The sequence below is a fragment of the Monopterus albus genome, unplaced genomic scaffold (genome assembly GCF_001952655.1).
Source record: "Monopterus albus unplaced genomic scaffold, M_albus_1.0 scaffold2.1, whole genome shotgun sequence".
In the NCBI taxonomy this organism is placed as follows: domain Eukaryota; kingdom Metazoa; phylum Chordata; class Actinopteri; order Synbranchiformes; family Synbranchidae; genus Monopterus; species Monopterus albus.
This window is the reverse complement of record NW_018127882.1, coordinates 2319502-2329228: the sequence shown is the minus strand read 5'-3', so window position 1 is coordinate 2329228 and position 9727 is coordinate 2319502. Positions and strand designations below refer to the sequence as shown.

Below are 9727 nucleotides of genomic sequence, written 5' to 3'. Positions count from 1 at the left end.
CCCCCCCCCCAAAAAAAGAGAAAACAGGAGAAGGGAAGAACTGAGCAATATAGAAAACAGCCTGTTCCCTTACTGTACTCAGAAGAGGAAGATCAGTCATCCTAGTGGCAGGTATATTTCTGAGTGTTGTAAATGATTGTCTTAAATCCCTGTAATACTTTTGAACAATCTCCTGAGAAGAAAAACCATGTCTGCTCATGTCTGAATATTTCAAACAGTGTTGTAGGAAAGGCATAACACACCTGCAGTGTCGGGCGTACACATGAACGCTGTGATGTGAGCTATGAGGATGCACATGCTGTGGATGTGTGATTGTGTATGATGCATTATGTGACTGTAATTGTATGCGTCTCAGCACTGGCCTTATCTTCGCCCAGTGAGCCTATAACACCTGCATCTGAAGCCTGGGAATCAATTTTCTTCTTGTCAAATTCTATCTCAACTTGCCCAGGGTTTGCACACATGGGGATGAGTGTAAAAGTTGCAGAAGAAGTGGGATACGGCTTTAGGCTTTAGGATTTGCTGCCAGGACAGACTCATTCTCACCCATCTTACTCCCCCTCGCTTTCTTTCATTGTTTCTTCCTTTGTATGTCCGCCCGTCCTAGTCAAAGGAAAGCGCTGACACCTCGGCTACTGCCCGGCCTCCACTGTCAGCTGTTTTTTATTTTTCATGGGGTGCGGGGTGGGGCTGGTATAGAAAACCAGAAAGACAGAGTGAGAGGGAAATTGAAAAGCAGAGAGACTACAGGTTCCACCCTGCCCGGTCTCCTTTCTCTTAAAACCCCCTCTTGCCCTCTCCTCTCTCACAGCACTGACCTTCATTCCTCTCCTTCTTTTCCTTTTAATTCCCTCTTTTTCTTTCTTCTTTTCTTCTTATCTTTGCCTGTCCTTCCTTGTAGATTACTCAGACACACATCCGTGCAAACATGCAAACGCACACACACACGCAAAGATGGTATCACAGGGAGCAGTCAATGGAAAGATTACCCATTGAATCAACTGGAGACAGTAAGCAATCGTTAAGTGTATTGTGACGCCGCTTTCAATCTAGGTCATCCCCAAGAACACATCAGACAGCCCTATAGTTAGCTTATTGTAATATATATATCTTCATTGTGCATGTGTGTACGTGTGTGTGTGTGTGTGTAGGTGAGGGTCAATGCCCATGTGTGTTTTTCGCAAATGAGTTTTTTCCTTCCTCTTTTGTTTCTTTTTTTTCTGTGGGAGGTTGTGAAAGGTTGACCAATAGATGGCACTCTTACTCCTCGGAGACAGGAGCACAAAAGCCGGTGCTTTGTCAACAGGTTTCTTTGCAGCAAGACACAGACACAGAGAGAAAGAAAGACAGAGACAAAGAGAGACACTTGTTATCGTTCTCTTTACAAGTACCGCCCCTCATTTTAACAACATGTCTAACTTTGTTAGGGTGTAATTTTAGCCTAAATGAAACTGCTGAAATTGATGTATTTAGCTTTGTGTTGCCACAATTTTAAACGTTTTCTTTTCGGATCATAATTGCCATAATTACTGTTTTTGAGTTGCATTGGAAGCCTTTATTAAATGCCATGCCAATAAAGTCTATCTGAATTGAATTCAACTGACAGACAAGGGAAGAACAAGAAAGACAGTCTGACTTGGGTTGTGTTTCTTTTTAATCTCTGTCTTCTCACTTATCTTCATTTTAACATTCACACACACACAAACGACATGAATATACACACATGGAAAGATCACAGAGAAGCGGGTTTAACAAGCAGAGGAATTGGATTAAAAATAGATCAGCTGCTTCATAAGGTTTTTATGTAATCTCAATGCATAATTCAGAGAGGCAAAGTGCTTCCTAGTATCATCATCTGCAAAATACAGCATCTGAAACAGCAGCGGCACACGTGATCCTCTGACAAAAATAAATAAATAAATAGGAAATAATAAAAAAGGGACGGACTGATGGACAGCAGAATGAAGGAGAGGAAAAGGTGGCCAGGCTTGGAGAGGGGACAACAGTCAGAACCTCTTGAAGAATGAAACTTGGAAGAAAGGAGGAGAGAAACTGAGAGAATACTGGAAGACAGCATGAACCAAAAGAATATTAAAGAACATATCCCCTGAGGATAAAAAGAAGTAGGAAAACAGGCTACGGACGATGCTGCAGAGAGGGGAGGAAGAGATGAATAAGGGCCCCCCAAGGATGAAATGAGGAAAGGAGAAGAAGTGGAGAGGAACATTTTAAGGAACGAGTGGCCCTGCATTCATTGACTGGTTGGGTAAGAAAAAATGGTCATGGTTCATCCTCTGGCAGTAAGTGGTTCACAACACGGGCAATCAGATAAGAAACACAATGTTGTGTTTTGAGAAACATTTATATGCCTCAGAGTTAAAGGGTGCAAATGGATTTCTGTGTGAGAGGGAAAACGAGAGAGGCGGAGATGAAGAAAGGTGACTTTGTGGTAGACACTGCACTGAGTGTCCCCTGACTGGAAAATATTGTATCATCATCATTCTGTTCTCTTGAACATGTTCCAAGTGTTCAGACTCTCTCTCTTTCCTCATCTCTGTTCTCCCCCTATGTCTCTCACCCTTTTCTGTCTCAACTCAACCTTATCATTACCTGCTCAAGTGGCAGCATCTCCTAATGAACCAATTGCACTGCTCCTAATTGCACCAAAGGCAGAGAATGGCCTTTTGCATCTCCTGCATGTTTCTTTATGTAGTTGCTTACAATGCGACTACAATTACACCAAGAGCACAAGTGCATACACGCATAAGTAGGCAACACACTTTTCTTAGCCTCCCCTGGTCATCCTGATAAATGCATATTAACTGTTCTAATTCACCACTAAATTAACAACTCTGACCTCAATTAGGGCGGTAATTGTAGCTGAGACCAGCCCCCCAATCCTTGGCCCAGATGCTAATTGGTTTAGGAAGCCTCTTCCCTGCCTTTCTACATAAGCTCCCCCAACCCCCATCACCAGGGCCCTCAATTAGTGAGCCAGTAGACATTCTGTTGTCCAAAACAAATACATGTACAAAAAGCAGTCACCTGAAGAAACAAAAGCTTGACTCTTTCTTTCTGTACCGCTTGCCCCTTTCTCTCTGTCTCGGGTGCAGCGCTAATACTGGAGAGACTGAGGAAAGAACAGCGTGCTGTCTCAGGTTTTGAATATTCAGGCCATTTGGGATATTTCTTAGAATTTACCACACAATATCTACTTATGTCGTCTATAAATAAAGCAGCTTCTCTCTCAGCTAAGGCGCTGCTTGCTGAGATCATTTAAAGTGTCAGACAAAGGGACGGGGGCGGCAGTTGGCTGCTGCCCTTGGGGGTCATATACACTGAGAGAGACAATTTGTCTCCCTCTCGGTATTGTGTGTGTGTGTGTGTGTGTGTGTGTGTATGTATGCTTAAAATTGCATGGTATGAACAACAAGAGCACATGCACGTGGGCACACACACTGCAACCCCCGACGGGACCTCCTCACCCAGCTGATGCAACTAAACTGTAATTGACTGCAACACAAAAGGTTATACGAGTTGTTCGCAGCTCCTACCTGCAAAACAGTGTCTAGCGGACAGAAGCAGCAACTCGCTCAATCACACGGCAGAAATGGCTTCCTTATTGGCACTGAAATATTAAGACGACCTGATGCAGACAGAGCCATGTGCATGTGTGAGTGTGTGTGCATGTATGCATGTGTGTGATGGGCTAAATGAAAAGAGATGTGAATCTGAATGATGTCCTCCTTTCTGAATCCTCATTTCCTCTTCAGATATCTCTACCGTGACCCTCCCACCGCACCCCACCTCCGCTTTCTCTTCTCCGCATCAGCCCACTCTGTCTCGTCTCATCCCTTCCTACCTCAGTCCTTTCCCTCTCATCGATCTGTATTAGAAACAGGATATGAGGAACTATACTATCTTATCACAGATCAGAGAGTGAAGGAGAATGAGTGAGGAAGAAAGACACAAAGTGTACGTTCCAGAGGCCAAGAGACAGAGAAAATGAAAGAAAATGAGATGGAGAAGAGGGGACAGCGATTTCTTTCACTTTGCTTTCATCCATCTCCTGTTTAGAACACGGGACTAGCGAAGCACCATGGGCTTAATTGGACTAACGATTAGGCCCAGATAAGACCCGCGCTAATGAATAAATGAATGAGGAAATAAATGAATGAAATGAGCCCATGCACACTAATGCAGGCAATATGAACACTGCTCAGCAATGATGTCAGCATATCTGCAAATTCTAGATTCATGCACACATCAGTACAGTGAATAATTGCTCCAAAGAACGTACAGAAGCTCAAAGTATAGTAACAGAAAATCAAAAGATGAACATTGATGTTACCATCAGATACTATTTGAACAATCGTGCACCCTGCTTTGTATTATATGACCAGCATAGATGACCCATTTATCCCTCTGGTGCAGATGGCATAGCACCTTGTGCCTGGGCCCAGCCATGCCCTGCCCTCTTCCTGGACTGGCACAGAGTGGTAAGATCCTAACCTTAATCAGGACGACAGGCCCTGCTGCTACAGGCACACGCTCCATGTCTGATCCTTATGTGCAGGTTAGTGCATTGACCATATGCTCAACTGCACCTTCACCTCCGCACACACTAAATGTATATGTACACACATACACAGTAGCATGAGCGACACATCCTGACCTCTAGCTGTTCCACCTTGGATCAACAGAAGGGAAACCACATGCAGAGTGAGAGGGGAGTTTGGGGTCAAGGAGTTGGGTTTGGAAAGCAGCCACATGATGAGACCTGCAGGTCTGACCCATCTCAAAAAGACAGGCCACATACTCAAGGGCTAACTAGTTCTGTTTTATTTAAAAAGAAGGCATTTTCAAAAAGTGGTAGAAAAATAAACTTATTTTAAATTAAAAAAAAAAACTTTGGTGCATAATCAGCAACTGATTTGCATTTTTCTTCATTTTATTATTGTACAAACATTCTCACTTAAAATGGTTGGAAGCTACAAATGATTGGAAATGTCAAAGAAGACCTTCTGTAAACTCTAATGATTTGTGTCCTCTTGGACTCATCACCATTTAGTGGGTAATTGTTTTAAAGTGATGTAGTTAAAAAAACAAACAAACAACATTTTTTGTTTTTAAATCAGTGCCATGTGGTAACGGGCTCCGATTTGAGATTTGGTTAGTGTTTTAACTGGATGTTACAGCTTGTGGCATTAGTATAAAGAGTCATCTCACACTGTGAATCTGGTGATATTATTTGGGAATTCAACCAAATTTGATTTAATTTTGGTGTGTGCATTAAATAACACAAACCAAAATGCACCAACGCTTTAGCTCAATAAACATGGTATCAGTTGTATCATATAAGTATATAAAATATATAAACTTTATATTAGCCAGCTAAATAGTTACATTAGCTGTGCAGAACCTCTCTGCATTCTGCAAATGCAGACTGGGTTGATTAGAATATAACCCTAAGCGATTGATCTTTAAATAGTCAGAATCATTAACATGTTATTATGTAAGGGAACGGTGATATGAATGTGCTCAAATGAGACACTTAAATGAAAGAATGGCCAGTAAGTGATTGTGATCAGTCTGGAACAGTGAGACAGCAGTGATGGATGGAGAGTGGTCGGCTTCGAGGCATGAAGGTCATACTCGATGACAGTGTGTGTGTGTGTGTGTGTGTGTGTGTGTGTGTGTGTGTGTGTGTGTGTGTGTGTGTGTGTGTGTGTGTGTGTGTGTGTGTGTCTGCAAGTGTGTGTGGGTCTGTTTAATCAACAGACAGGGGACCTCAGAGTAAGACTAAAAATATGTTGTAACTGTGTGTGTATGTGCATGTCAGTGCGAGTGTGCTCTCATTCATCAGTGGTGACAATGCCATGTGGAGTGTGCCACTGTGCCCGACAAATTCAGCCATCACGCAACGCGCACATTGACACCAAACACCCCTGCAAAGGTGACACAAGCGCCCGCTAGCAAGTTTACTCAGTGCAGTCAAGGGCGCTCCCGAGTCTCAGTGTGTGTGTGTGAAAACAGTCCACCTGGACACAACTAGTATGACATGTCCTCAATCTTTCATCTCTGTTTTCACCCAGTCTCTCCTCATTTCTAACAACAATGCATCCTTTCCTTTTCCTGGTTTTCTCATTCTGTACATTTTCTGTCCTCTGAGACTTTCATTCTTCTTCTCATGAAATCTGTTCTAACTTCTTTCATCACCCCCTGTTCTTGTCCTCTGCAGTCTTTCTCTGTCACACTCCCTCTGTTCTCTGCTCACTGTGATCAATTAGGAGACATTAGTCCCACAGATATTCCAGGTGACAGAACCTCAGGAGGCCAAACTCTCCTTCACTTCTCCTCCTTCTGCCTCCCCTCGGTTTCTCCTCTCTGCACCTGGTTGTCTTGTCACTCTGCTCCTCCTCCCAGTCAGCTCCCCTTGTTTTTCTCGGCAGAGAAAACAACAGACTTTGCTTCTCTCCCGTTTTCCCCCTCCAATCTTGAGCTGTCATCCCTTATGCTGCCGACAGTGACATATCAGACTCAGCCCTCCACTCCTCTGTCTCTCCAGTCATCTATCCTCCTTTTCCTCTCCCCTTTATGCTCTGGCTACATGCTGACAGTGACGCATCTCCCTTTTTCCCCTCTGCCCTCTCTGCTCCAACTCCATTCCACCCCTTTCTTTTTTCCTCTCCCTTTGCCTTGCCTCTATCTTGCTCTCTCCAGGTTGCCGTTCACAATGACGGACCTCACTTCCCTCCTGTATGCCAACCGTTCACCTGTATCCTAGCAACCTCCTCTCCTTTGGCTCTGGCGCTCCATGTGGAGCAAGCAAACAAGACGCCGAGGGAATGGAGAACAAGTACTCTCATTTATCCTCCTCCCTCCATCCGTTCAGTCATTCCTTCACACATAAAGAGGAAGCCATAATCTGTTGGAACTGGGAGCCAAACATTTAACCAAATATGTGACCGTCTGTCCTCACATACAAATAAACTCACTCTAACTCATAAGAACACACATACTATATAGGTACAGAAGCACACAGAGACACAGCTGCATGTTTTTTTTTCTATTTTGTGTATCTGTGTGTGTGTGTTTATCTCAGCCCCATGGCTCCATTGTTACAGTAGGACATAATGAATAAGCTTCAAAGAGATATTGTCTATAGCGCTCCTGAAGCATGCTGAGTTCTGCTTTTCTAAAAGGTTCTCGGTGGGCGTGCACACGTGTTTGACGCATCTCCCTTCTTCCCCTCTGTATTTTTGGTTCTGGAAGATTGTCGTGCAATTTTCAAAGCTTTATTTATATTCTTGAAAAATAAGAAAGAAAAAAAATCATTTGAAGGCCGGCACACCCTCAAAGCCACACAATCAGACACATACATTGTACTCACAAACTTCGGCTGTTCTATGGAAGAAGTACTTACACACACACACACACACACACACACAAAAGTGCTGTTCAGGCAGATGTGTCCTGCTGTAATTTATGAGTGGGCTCCTGGGTGGACGCCTCGGAGGGGTCCTCTTCACGCTGCATGGCTCTGGGTGCTCTGCACAATCCCCCCAGTGAGTACTGGGCTCTCTCTCTCTCTCACACACACACATAACACACAAACAAGGCACAACAAAATCCCTCTTACGAGCAGTGAACTCTTCCGACTGAAACTCACTGCACGATTAATGCTACAAAAGCTAGGTAAACACAAGGGTTTCAGGCTTGGCAGAACTGCTACAGCTCTGTTCAGCACAGACAAAACACCAGAGCAAAACATTGCCTTACAACAGCTGAAAAGGGGCCATACAGTTAGCAGAAGTAATGATAACAATAATGTATCATTTCAGCCTTGTTCAGCCTACTGAATTACAGCCAGTTGGACAATTAAGTTTAGTGGTAAAGCACTGATGTCTGGCATATTATAAAACAATCAATTTACAGAGAGTGGAACTTAAAGAAAAACATATTAGCAGGCGCTGCTCCTCACTTATTGAATTCCATTAAAAAACACAGTATAGTTACAGTGTATTCAGAGAAGCATACTTGTCTCCTTCTTGCTAGAAATACATCTATAAATAAAGTGATTTTTTAAAATGTGTAACAAGCTAATGATGCCAGTTATTAAGACAAACAGGAATTATTGTTAACAAGTTGTATATATCTGACAAGTACGCAGATGGTGCACTGTAGTGCTAAGAAATGTAGATAAGGCAACGACTATGCTTTTAAAAATAGACCACATGTTTGCATTTTCTTACCAATTAAATCTTTATATAACATTCACCAGCTTAATATTTTTACAGTTATACCTTCTGATTAAAACAAATATTTGTGTCATTAAAGCCCCAAGTGAGCTCTGTGTGATTAATAAAATGAAAAGATGGATAAAGTGAGGTTTTGGTTGATGCTATGCTCCATTACATCCCTGCCCCCAAGTACCTTTGGGGAGGTGTTGTGAACTTTGTGTTAGCTGTGGCTTCCCCCCCACTTTCATAGCTCCATATGTGACTGTCCAGTGCAGTGTGACCGTGTAAAGCTCAGGAGAGGATGGATCTGTCTGTGCGCCCCAGGCGAGGGGCCTTGATCTGCTCTGGAGGACACACACCACTCACAAGGGCACTCAGAGGGGATGCACACACAAATGGAATCATCGGAATGGACCTGAGTGCACAGTTTGAATATGTCCAAGTGAGCATGTTGATGTGCGCAGCCCACCCAAACCCACACACACGCATACTCGCTATGGATGGATGTGATGTATAAATAACTCTCTCTCTCACTATATATATATATATATATATATAACATTTTAAATTATATTAATAATGTATGTAGAGGTGATGAGTGGGTTGTTCTTTTCGCAATTCTCTCACTATATATATATATATAAAACATTTTAAATTATATTAATAATGTATGTAGAGGTGATGAGTGGGTTGTTCTTTTCGCTGATGCCACTGTTTCCTAAGATCCCCCCATCTGTTGACTCTGGTCTCTGGGGTAAGAGGCCAATCAAAGGCTCAGTGATACATCTGCCTCCTCACACACACACACACACACACACACATTAAAACAGACATGCACAAATTCAGTCATACATACATTTTTTTGTTCCACCTCTTTCTATTGAACTCCCTCCACACACATGCACACATTTGTTTTCAATCATCATGGGGCCTTTGCGTTGATTTACATTGGATTCCTTTACCCTAACCTTAGCCAGTACTTCCCAAACTCTGTACCTATCCTTAAACCAAGTTGTCACCCTAAAATTCAGTGATTTACATGATTTAGACCAGCATCTGGTCCCCACGAGGAGGGTTGAGTTCCCACGATGTGAGTAACACCAGGCATACGGACAGGTTTGCATTCTCTTGTCCAGTGAATGAAGTCAAAAAGGAATAAAAATCCACGCCCAAACACCTTCCCACACACTCTAAGCACTGCTCTTTCTCACTCCCCACAGATCCAGCAGACAGCCATCAGACTATCTTCCCGAGGTGCTCGGTAAGTGCTCTCCTCTGTGTATCTGTCATTCCTTTATGACTATCACTGGTTGGATTCAGATCAGTGAAAAACATCCACTTTCCTGCTGTGTCTGCTAGGATTCCTACCTTGACTGATACCTGTTCGCACAAACAGCCCCAGTATGCTTCGGTTTATGTATCTTCCTGTCTGTCTGACCGGCTGTTTGCTGATGCTGAGCCGAGGCCAGGGGTCCTCCTGCATC

At 43.2% G+C, this 9727-nt stretch overlaps 1 protein-coding gene across 1 annotated transcript in view; it reads right to left on the bottom strand.

Moving 5' to 3' along the window:
* The window catches only part of LOC109955543 (teneurin-2-like), a 245147-nt gene that overhangs the window by 34187 nt on the left and 201233 nt on the right, over nucleotides 1-9727 (bottom strand).